The following is an 11,588-nucleotide window of genomic DNA, read 5'->3' as shown; positions in this document are numbered from 1 at the left end:
CAAGCAGCCCCCGCTGAGGCGCTGCCCGGCAAACCGGAGAGCTGTCCGCCCCGTCGGGCGGAGGGCGGGATCGCCTCCGGGAAAGCCGTCTGCCAGCACCTTACCCGCTCTGAAATGCAGGGTGACGGGAGCGAGGGACTTGGAGGTGAAGCGAGTTTATTCCTGTCATTCAGCTGTGGGCTCTGAATAGATCCTACTCAAAGACATCAGCTGCCTTTAAAGTTTTAGGGTTTGATTCGCGAAGCTGCATTTCACATTAGCCTCGACTATGGAAATGGGGACAGGCGATGTGTTTTATCCATGACTTCCTATGCAAATGGTATAACACAGTGCAGAATAAACATTATTTGCCTCTTCTAAGTGTAGCGTTTGTCCCTAGTGTTTCTTGCTTTTCAGTGAGGTAGTATCTTTTACTTCCCACTGTCTGCACATGAATAGGCTTTCCAAAGAGCTCCGCCTGTTTCCAGCAGACGCCATGGATGCAGGTAGCAGTGCAAATATGCTGAAAGAGAGGCAGACCTACTGGACTGAAGTTTTGAAGACATTTGAAGATAAAGAGCTAAGGTGGAGGAATAACAGCATTCGCCAGCAACGTGCTCTGCAGACTGATTCCTTCCCTTCATCTTCTCAAAAGGGAGAATAATTGAGCTTGCAGTGAACTTGCTTGTTCACATTATTAAAACAGTCCTCTTGAAGCCCTATGGGTTTATGACAGGTGTGTGGAGAAAGCAAATGAATGCACAGAGGACTTGCTGAAGTGGGAGAAAGAGTTTGACCACTGACACACCAGAAGCAAAGCATGACACGTGCAGTAACACATACCCTGTCCATGGCATGCTGTCCAGTGTAGGAATTAAGTTTAAAAGACATCAAACAAAAGGTATTATTGCTTCTTAAAAGTTACACCTCTCTGTATCTATTGATTGATCTTTGTGACCCTTCTCACTTCCCTGAATATATAAATGTGTTCAAAATCATGCAAATTACTGATTCATATAATGCTGATTAGTTTTACTGGAAAACCCAGCCAGTGCTAGTCCTCAGAAATGATCAGGCTAGAGACTTCACCTTTACCACTAGCAGCTGATGGGAATTGTCCCAGAGCTCCTCTGGAAGTGGTTCTTGCTACTGATCAAGTTTCCTTCACACAGTGTTAAATTCAACTGCACTCCCTCCAAGGGAGCCTCACTGTCGGCTTGGATATTTATCACAACTGCTGGGACCCTCTACTTTGCTGAGCGTACATGAACTTATCTAAGACCAGCAATATTCAGGTTTCTGCAAACAGTCCGAATCAGTCTTTTTGGTTCCCATTGGTTGGATCCAGTATGTGTCTTCAACACTGTGACCCCAGACTATGGACCTCTCACTAATTTATTTGAAAATGGGTTTATACCTGAACAACCAATATGATTGCCATTGGAAGAATAGTTTAAAGTCAAAATGTCTTTAATATTGATTTATCTGGGACAACAGGAAGCTGAATCTTTTTTGCATGAATATCAACAGAAGAACACTTTAAAAGCTTCTATTGGCATAAATTTCTTGCAGTTTGCATGAAGAGAGGTGAGACCCATTGCTTTTTGTTGCACAATAACACCACTCCTACTGCTGCCCTCCAGGAGAATTTCTTCTATCCTAGTAAGTTTTACCTGTCCTTTAGTCCACAAGATGGAATTCCTAAGGTTGAGGAATTAGGAACATACTCAGTAGGAATTTATGTTCTTGATTTTTACCAGTACTTGATTTTATCTACTCTATATTTTCAGAACTCTGAACAGCAGGGAAATAAGCTTTGGAAACTGTGTCTCCAGCCCAAAGGAAACAGAAAGTTAGATTATGCTTCTAATGTCATTCAACGGATGTCTGCGTAAAGACAAGGGAATATACTCAAACAGCATAAATATAATTTCCTGCAGAGGCAAAAAGGAGAGGGAAAAGATACACAGACCCTAACATAAACCAGCCAGAATTCAGATCCCCACATACAAACTGTTCATCATTCTCTTTTCAAACAAAAGAATCCACCCACCTCTTTGGATGTTATTTCAGATTACAGTCTAGAGACAATCTCATCATACAGCTGTGACACAGTACTTAGCACAAAAGCAAAGGAGACAGTGCCACAGTTAAGGCTCCTTAGTGGTAAAGAAACTGTGCACAGGCTGAAATCAACCAGCACAGATGGAGCGTATCTGGGAGTGCAACACCACAGGGCAGGGACTGCAACAACCTGGAAACGTGGGAGGCAAATCTGCTTCATCAGTAATTCCCAAACGTAGGGATGCAAAATCAGTGCGGGTAGGAATGAGGAACTCCACACATCTCACAAACGCCCTCTACTGAGAACTGCTTCCAGCAGGGAAAAAGGCTCCTTTCACGTGTTTGTGCAGCTCAAGGCGCTTGATAATTCCAGGGTTAATTCCAGATTTGCACATCACAACAAACTTTGTGTGGTCCCATGAAGACCCAAGCATATCTGCCACCAAAACTACCTGCACCAAGTAGCCTTTAATTAAGTATGCACGCTTGCAAACTAAATGAGGACTGTGTTCAAATGCAACCCTGGAAGTGATCATGTTTAAAGGCCTGATCATTAGTCATACATTAAAAAGAAACAAGGCAACAAACAAGGAATAAATACTATTTGATTTTAAACACTGAGCATTAGGAACCAAACCTTAGGGAAATTTTTGTAGTATCACGCAATCTGCTGGAAATTCCAGCAGATTCAGCTGGAAACAGTGGACATGCATTGTAGCAGACAGTGACTTCTCCCAGACAGTCAGATGTACAATAACCTTAAGTAAGTCATGTCTTCTTTCTCATTACTTGATTACAGGCTTTCTTAATTTGGTGGTGGTTTTTTTTCAGCACAGACTTCCATTATCTTTCAGCTTCTTGAGTCAGTGACTCTAAAGGACAAGAGGATACAGAAACAGGTCACTTCCCCTATCCCCAGGTTTCAGAATAGATAACAGGGTTTGCTGCTGCTACTATGTTGGTAGCTGGAAATGGGTGCACGAAGCAGCTGGGAAGAGTAGGCAGAGTTGGAGAAAGGAGGAGATGGCGACAAGGGCTCTCTTCCTGGGTATGAAACACTCCATGTTGTGGAGCCTCCAAGGAGGACAAACATTCAGCTTCTAAGGCCACATCTCTAAGGCCAGACCTCAAACTCTAAGGTTAGACATCTCAACACCAAACCTCTACAACTCTTTTACTAGTAAAGTAGCACTGAATGTTAAACATCTCATAGGCGATGCCAGTGCATTCCCTGGGGGAAATGGATATGAGAAGAATTACTCTGAAAAGAATTGTTGTGGATTTGTGTAGAGAATGTCACAAATGGCATAAACTGGCAAACTAGATATGTTCAAAACAGAAATGCTGAGTTTAGCTATGGCTGCTCAGGGATAAGCTCTAAGAAGCAGTGAACTAAGAAAATATGTCACCATTTCCACTTCAGACTCCAGAGAACAGAAGTAGCTACTCTCTGGGGTCAGAGCCAAGCTGTGTCTGCCAGCAGTACTATGTCCTTGGAGCACTGGGCTGCAAGTAGTAGTTTGTGGCCACCCAGGCCTCACAAAGCTGCAACAAACTGCAATATAGAAATTGCTTTTTTTTAAGTCTGCATGACGGGACACGGTGACTGTAGAAAAGAATGCTAGAGTGAGCCATCATGCCTATTTCTTAATTTTTCAAAATATGCTTTTTAGACTTTGCATTAATTTAAAAAAGGGGAGGAAGAAGCTTTATGTATGACACACATCCCCCCAGGCTGAGCACCGTGACTGAGCCCATACCCCTGTACAATAAACCCAGACTCTCTTTAGTCCATCCTTCTCAACTCCCAGACTTTGCATCCTGCCTGTGACTCTTTGTGCTAAACATAAACCGGCAGGCAGGAGGACCTGAGGAAGTCACCTGCCTCTTAAGCCTCCTGGCCTAGCTGAACGTGAGGCAACCTCCACCTCAGGTCTGAATTGCAGTGGAGGCACCAGTCTGCAGCTGGTAGAGGCTTCAACATGGGGAACTCTGCAAACCAAAATGGAAGTGCAGGTCCTTCCAGCACTAGGCAAAGCTGGAAAGCTGGCAGAAGACGCTGTTCTCCAAGGCTTCGGCATGCAAGCTCTCTTTTGGCAGTCAAAAACTTATCTTACTGATACCGGTTCATTTTTTGTGCCATTTCATTTTGTGCCATTTTCATGGTGCCACTTTTTCATGGCACAAGGATAGTAGGTGCCATTACATTTAACTACACTAATAAAGCAATGAACTGGGTGCTTAATGCTAAACACACAGTTCACCCCTCTAAGCATAAGTGCAGCTTTATGCATGCATTTAGTTTCCATTTGTTTAATTGTGATTATTCAGTAGGACTTCAACACATTAAAAGGTTAAAGAGCACACTGCTGAGTTGCAACCTTGAGCTGAAAGCTAGGCTTAGGACTCACTTAGAAACAAGTGTGATATCAACATCTTCCATCCCATTTGTGCATAACAGACAGCCACTCCTGCAGATTCAAAACAAATAACAATTTTCTCTCAAGGAAGCCCCAAGGAACAGCTTGAGTTGCCTTAGCAGACTGCATTCAAAAGGACCACACAATGCCAGCTTATTCTACTCCCATCTCAAGTTATCCCTTTAATGTGGTGTTACAAAGCACATTACTGAACACACATGACAAAAGAAAAACATTGCTATCAGTTCCTCCTAGTGCGAAAACAATGGGCTTCCTGTGCTTCAGCTCACATGACATGTATTTGAGCCACTTCAAAGAAACCGACAGTTTTACTGTGGGCCTATTCATCACATTCAGTGGGGTTTGAACGCAGACGTCCATGGGGTTTGTATTGAGTTTATTTGACAACCTCTCCAGAATTCATTTTTTCTTTCAATGCAGCTGTATAACTTATGTGTTCCCAGAACTAAAGCAGAGTATTGCCAGCTAACTCTTCTTTTAGCATCTTTATCACAGGACAGAAATTCAAGTTGCCATAATATTACTGAGGTTGTACAGAGAATGATTTGATTGCCTTAGATTAGATGGTCCGGTCAGGTAAGTAATTATGTTATACCCACCTAACAATAAAAAGATACAAAGAAGCATTTGTATAGTACAGCTTTTTACCTCAAATGTGTTCTTAAATATCTTTCTATCTGTAGCAAAATCAAATGCTTTCTGACCAAACTTAATGATTATTGTGGGTTCACGTTCTTCGATTAATGTGAAAATAATTGCTACTGTACCAAGCATAATAAAAAGTATTGAAAGATCTACCTCAGGTTAGAAACTAGGAGCTTTTCAGTTTTCCCTTTATTGCTTTTTTAAAAATATTTCTGCTGAAAGACATCATAAGAAATACTGATACAAGTATTCTTTGAAGTACATTCAACAGTAGGTTTTCAATAGCAATTCACATTTTAAAAGAATTAAAAGATTAAAATATTACTAATATTAAACATCTGTCCAGCATGATAAGCTAATTTAGTAATTTTATAGTATTGTGGGAACAAGAAAAATTGCTTTTGAGTGATAATTAGGCTCCATACATATTATGAGCAGAAGAAAAACAATTCACTGTAATCACAATTATTGCATTTTTGTGAAGGTTAGTCACACAACCTAAGAGCCGCAGTATTTTATTGCAGATCATATACCACTGTGAGATTGCTTTTAGTTCATTCCATATATACAAACCTCAGCATTCTCTCTATGCAGCGGAGCAGCAGACTGCATTGAAAAAAAGTTTAGAAACCTAGTCTCAGTGCTACTAATACAACACCTTTTACAGTCCTCCAAGAGATAAACAGACATTTAATTACCTGCCTGAAAAAGGAGCTGTAGTAAATAACACACACTTATTGAAGCACTTTCCACCTTATTCATAATCTAGCTACTTCAGCAGATGCAGGGCAAGTTCCCCTTACAAAGGGTGTTCCGATGTCTTACAACAGTTATTCTAATCATGCCATTAATATAGTCATTGTGACGTCTTTTAGAGCCACAGCAGACAAACCTACACAAAAAATGAACCCCGATTCCCATCTCTTCCCTTCTCCTATCTACGTTTCTGTGCCTATGAGCATACATCACAGAGGGAGCAACACTTTTTGCTACATCATCTTGAAGTCACACTGCAACCAAGTACAAAGGAGGCTTTCTCATGAGTTTAGAGATAAAAGAATAAATGACCCCCTTTGGATTTGGTGGCTGGATTTCACTTTCCTGCACACTCTCTTCAGAACGCCGAATAAGCTACTGTGTACCAGTGATGGAACAACGATCTACCTGCTCCCCTCTTCTGGTTTCCCATCTCCATCCTTCTTCTCTCCACCTTCTCATACAACTCCCACTAGGTTCAGACTAAGGTGCTGAGGTACATCCCCGCGGCTGTTTACCGGCAGGAGTGTCTGGCGCATGCATGAGCTCGCATGCATAGCTATTCTGGATTTCCTTCAACTGCGCATATGGAGTATGCTAGCAAATTATTAATAGCAATTATTGCCATTAAGTTATTTGTAGCTATATTGGAGTGGTTAATATTATTTAATTTAATTGCCGTTACTTCTTTGAATTCAGAATCTCGGACCTACAGCTTCCGAGTTCAGTTGCATCCTTACTTTCGACTGGACTTCGTTAAAAAAAAGTTATTAAACTCCAAAGGGTGCAAATTGAACCTGTCAGCAGCCCAGGATGCTGCCGTCGCGCCCCGCTGCCGGGGTCCCGGCTCCTCCCGCCGGCGGCTGCCCCGACACCGCAGCGCCGGGGCTGCGGCTGCTGCGTAGCCCCCGGCCGGGACCGGGACCGGGGCCGGGGCCGGGACCGGGACTGGGACCGGGGCTGGGGCCGGGCGGGAGAGAAGCAGCGCGGAGGAGCCCTGCTGCCGGGGCCGGGGCCGGGGCCGGCGCCGGCTCCGGCTCCGCCTCCGGCTCCGGCTGCTGCTGCCGCCGCCCCCGCAGGGCGCCTTCTCAGACATGTCCGCCAACTACATGCGGAGCTTCTCGGAGGGATGTGTGAGTACGCGGGGGCGGACCCGGAGCCGGACCCGGAGCCGGAGCCGGGAGCCGGGAGCCCGGAGCCGGGAGCGAGGGGTCCGGCCCCGAGCCGCCAGGGAGCCGCGCCCCGTCCCCCGTGCCGAGTACCGGGGAGCGGTGCTGGACGCCCGCCTTCAGCGGCCCGCTCGGCGGCAGGGCTTCCCGGGCGGGACGCGACGCGAGGCGACGCGACGCCCACCGAGGGAGGCCTGCCCGGGTGCTAGAAATGCCCCTTTGGGGAAGCTGAAATTTAATTTTCAAGACCAAGTACCGTGAGGTTTGATGATGGCGCGGCGGTCCTTATTTTGCCATCCCCTGACATCGTGCAAATCGATACAACAGCAAAACGAATGGACTTCCTTTCGGTCGAAGCGTTCAGCTCCGTCTGGTGCATTCTGCAACAGCAGAGTACGGATAAAGGCAGGGAAACAAATCAACTGATAAGGGCTACACAAGCGAATGTTTATATAAAATTAGTAGCAACAATAAAGTGTTCTAAGCCATTATTTTGTTAGAAGGCTACTGCAGCCTTCATAGGCAATCTCTCTCTCCTTTTAAAACAAGTAGAATAAAATAAATATTTGGATAATGAAAAAGAGCAAGTAGGCCTCCAACAATAATGCTGTTCATTTTGTTTTCATGTTGAATAACCCTGTGATTTGCAGCTCAGGCCACCAACAGTAATTGGCCAGTTCCACACTCTTTTCTTTGGCTCTGTTCGTATGTTTTTCCTTGGCGTTTTGGGCTTTGCTGTTTATGGAAATGAGGCCTTGCATTTCAGCTGTGACCTAGACAAAAGAGAGGTTAATCTTTTCTGTTACAATCAGTTCAGGCCTATAACTCCTCAGGTAATTCTCTTCTTTTATTGTAGAAGTCCAATGTTAAGAGAATAAACTGCAAAAACTAAACATAATTGTTCTATACAAGAAGTAGGAACTGATTGGGCTAATTATCACTTAGCTTTTTCATGAATATTTTCTTTTTAATAACCTTTCATCTGTGACTAAATATGGAGTTGTGCTTTCTATCCTTCATAACGACGACCCTCACATTTCAGAAACCAACTGAACTTTTCAAATTAAAACATAATAGTGATTTTTACCTTCATTGTCATCTAAGTGTTTAGACATTTGATATACATTAAAAACAGACTTGCAAAATGTTCCAGCGTGTGTGTGTGTGTTTTAGCTGTCCTGATGCAGTTGTAAATGATCTGACAACTACGTTTCTGCTACATTCTAGGTATTTTGGGCATTACAGCTGGTGATTGTGCTGGTACCTGGAGCCTTTTTTCACCTTTATGCTGCGTGTAAGAGCATCAAACAGGAAGATAATCTCCAAAAGTCATTCTACACTCATTTTTATATCTTCTCTGTTTTCTTAAGGATTATCCTTGAAGCTGTGGCTTTTTGGCTTCAGATTCAGCTGTTTGGTTTCAGAGTGAACGCAATCTACATGTGTGATGTGGGAGCACTTGAAAAAAAGTTTAACATTACCCCGTGCATGGTGCCAGAGCACTTTGAAAAGACAATTTTTCTTATTGCAACATACACAGTTACTGTGATTACAGTGGTCTTGTGTGTTGCCGAAATTTTTGAGATCTCATGTAGAAGGCTAGGTTTCCTAAAAACTCGGTGATTTCAATCACTCCTAGTCATTTACCACCCTGTCCACCTGTAGTTCTGTAACAACAATTTCAAGCTGTAACAAAAAACATCCCCTGCCCTCTATGCAGTGTTGCAGAAGAGAACCACACTGGTGATTACTGCTGCAGAGTAGTCATCTGACACTTACTTACTCCTCATCTAAAAACTACCACATTACATGAATAACCTTTGTTTCCATGTCAAGACCAAAGGCGGTAAGATTCACAAGAGTAACACGTTTTCGTGACCTGCCACATACAAATAGTTTTGCCTCCAGAGGAGTGTGTGTGTGTGTGTGTGTGTGTGAGAGGAGGAGGTTAATTATAAACATATTTTTATTCACAGCTTTTCTGAACACATGCAATTGGAGCTAATAAGTTTATTGACCTTACAGGAAAAACTGTTCCAAATTTCTTATATGTTCTCATGGCTTGAGAATTAATCAGTAACGGTGGATAATTTCTGGGTACCAGAAAGCATTCAAACATTTTCCCAAGCACTGCCACTGTTGCAACCTGCATCTCAGACCCCAGGGGCAGAATCTCCTGGTTAGGCTGTGGTGACAACACAACCATGGATACCAGCTTACTTTGGAGCAGTCCAGCTAGTGTCATCTGGTAGCTGTGAATCTCCTTTTAAAAGTGAAAGACTAGCACAATATTCTTTGTGCTGACTAGAATGCCTTAGCCTCATTATGTTTTGGCTTACAACGTAGAAGATTTTTACCAACTCTGAATGATCACATTTTGAAGGAGTAAAAGGGCTTTATGACTTAGTTTTGCATAAGAGGCTTAAAAGTGTCAAAAGAAAATCTCAGAGAAAAGCCTTTTCTGGGTCCAGTCATGCCTTGATTTCAGTGAGAATTTTGGTTGTGTGTCACTGCAGAATTGAGCCCACAGAATTTTTTGCGCTGTGTGTGTCATCTAACTTATTGCTCTGACTAAAGCTGCTAGAATAACAGTTAGAAAGAAGTCTGCATACTAAAATTATTCCATGCAATAAGTGTATTTGGATAGGTTACGTCTTGAACTTTATATAGGTATCAGATATTTTTGTGTGTGAGTTTCTTCTTAAGGACTAATAGACATCTTAAACTTAGAAGTGATTTCGTTCCTTGTGCTGAAGTAAGGTAATGAAAAAAAAAACAGATTTCAGAACTGGGAAGAAAGGAGGACGTAGTTTCCTGTACAAAATATATACAAATAGCAATCATAACAATTAGCTATTTGCCATTTGTTTTTCAAACACCCTCAAATTCCAGGAAAAAAAATGGAAGGTTTCTTCCTCTTTCATCATTTTCTACGGCTACTAAATTGAACAATTTCTGTTCTGAATCTCAATGAAACAAGAGACTCAGACTCATCACTACTTAACAGTGATCCAGGAACCAGCAAAGTCAAAAGAAATCTGTCAGCATCTTGGGATATAGTCTGAGGTCTGTAACACTGAAGGGAAGAACATCTCTGCATCTTGAATTAAGTTTAACTTATGTGAAAAAACATTCAGCATAAACGCATAAAAAATTGAGATCCCACTGACAGCATTTGTGTCCTTCCAGAAATATTTGCAAAATTCTGGAAAAAATACTACAAAAACTTTTAGCACCAACTGTTAGTTAAGCAGTCCCAGACAAGGTTGGGTTGTCAGAGCTTTGTAATCCTCGCCCACAAAAGTAGTCCTCATCTTATAAATGGAACTGCATGATTTAGGTGTCTTGGATTTGATTGATTCTGGGCCATTTAAATCAAAAGTGAGTCACAACCAGATATGTGATTTTTTAAATACGCTGTTCAAGAACAAAATCACAAATTTCCATACATTCACTGTATTAAAGCATTAATGTTATTTTTTTCCCTGTGGAAGTTATATGTTGTCTTAAATATATGTCCAGTTGTTCTTCTGTAGATTTCAAAACACTTCAGAAAGGTCAGAGGACTGCGAAAACCTCCAGCCTCTCAGGGGACTTCCATGTTTCCATGAAGACCCTTGCAGAGCCAGGACTGGCACAGGGCTGCCTGAGAACCCCTGGGGGGGGTCCAGGAGCTGGATTACCCACCACCATGCCCTTTGCCTTGGTGGTCAAAACCTGGAACATATTAAAACACGTTCTTCTTCCAAACGAGATACAATGCAGGTTTTTCCCACACTTCCTGTGAAATTACAATGGTCAAATTCCTCAGTTTCAGTTTTTCATTTAAAAACAAAATGTGCATTATTGCCTTTTAGTGCAAATGTTTTTCTGTGACCGATTCCGTCATTAGTTTCTGGAACAGGTTGATGGAGATATTATGTCCATGTAAAGAAACCATTTCCCCATGGTTATCAATACTTCTCCTTCCTACATTTGCCATTTGTTTTTCCTGGCACTCGTATTCTCAAGTGTCTCTAAACTTTTCTTTCTTTCAGTCTCCCAAACTCCCACCACTTTTATCCTCATTTACATTGGTTTCTATCAGCTTCCTTCCACCCTTACTCCCTCTGAGATTTATAATATGCCTGTATCCATCATTGTTGCACTGATTTTAGCTCAAATGCTTAGCAAATATTTGAGATGATCCTGAAGGCTTTCTTTGCCATTATGAAAGGAATTATATAATACTTGGGGATTCTTTGATTCAATTCTATTTCTTTACACAGCAAACATGAAGTCCTGTCTCCCAGAACACAGTAGGAGTAGTTTTGTTGCTTACATCAGGGTCATATTGTAAGTGCTTCTTCAACTTTTTCGTTGTTTTCCACCATACTCTAGCTGCCTCATTTTCACAGGCAGCACTCAAGCCAATCCCCAGCTCGATGCATTTGCAGTCAGTTTTGTCTCTAGCCAGACATCATGCCCATTTCAGTTCTCACTTAGCAAAGAGCCGTAATTACTCCCTCCATCATCTTCAGTGAAACAAGTAAGT

This window comes from Haliaeetus albicilla, chromosome 7 (assembly GCF_947461875.1).
Source record: "Haliaeetus albicilla chromosome 7, bHalAlb1.1, whole genome shotgun sequence".
Classification (NCBI taxonomy): domain Eukaryota; kingdom Metazoa; phylum Chordata; class Aves; order Accipitriformes; family Accipitridae; genus Haliaeetus; species Haliaeetus albicilla.
Note: the sequence above shows the minus strand (reverse complement) of the source record.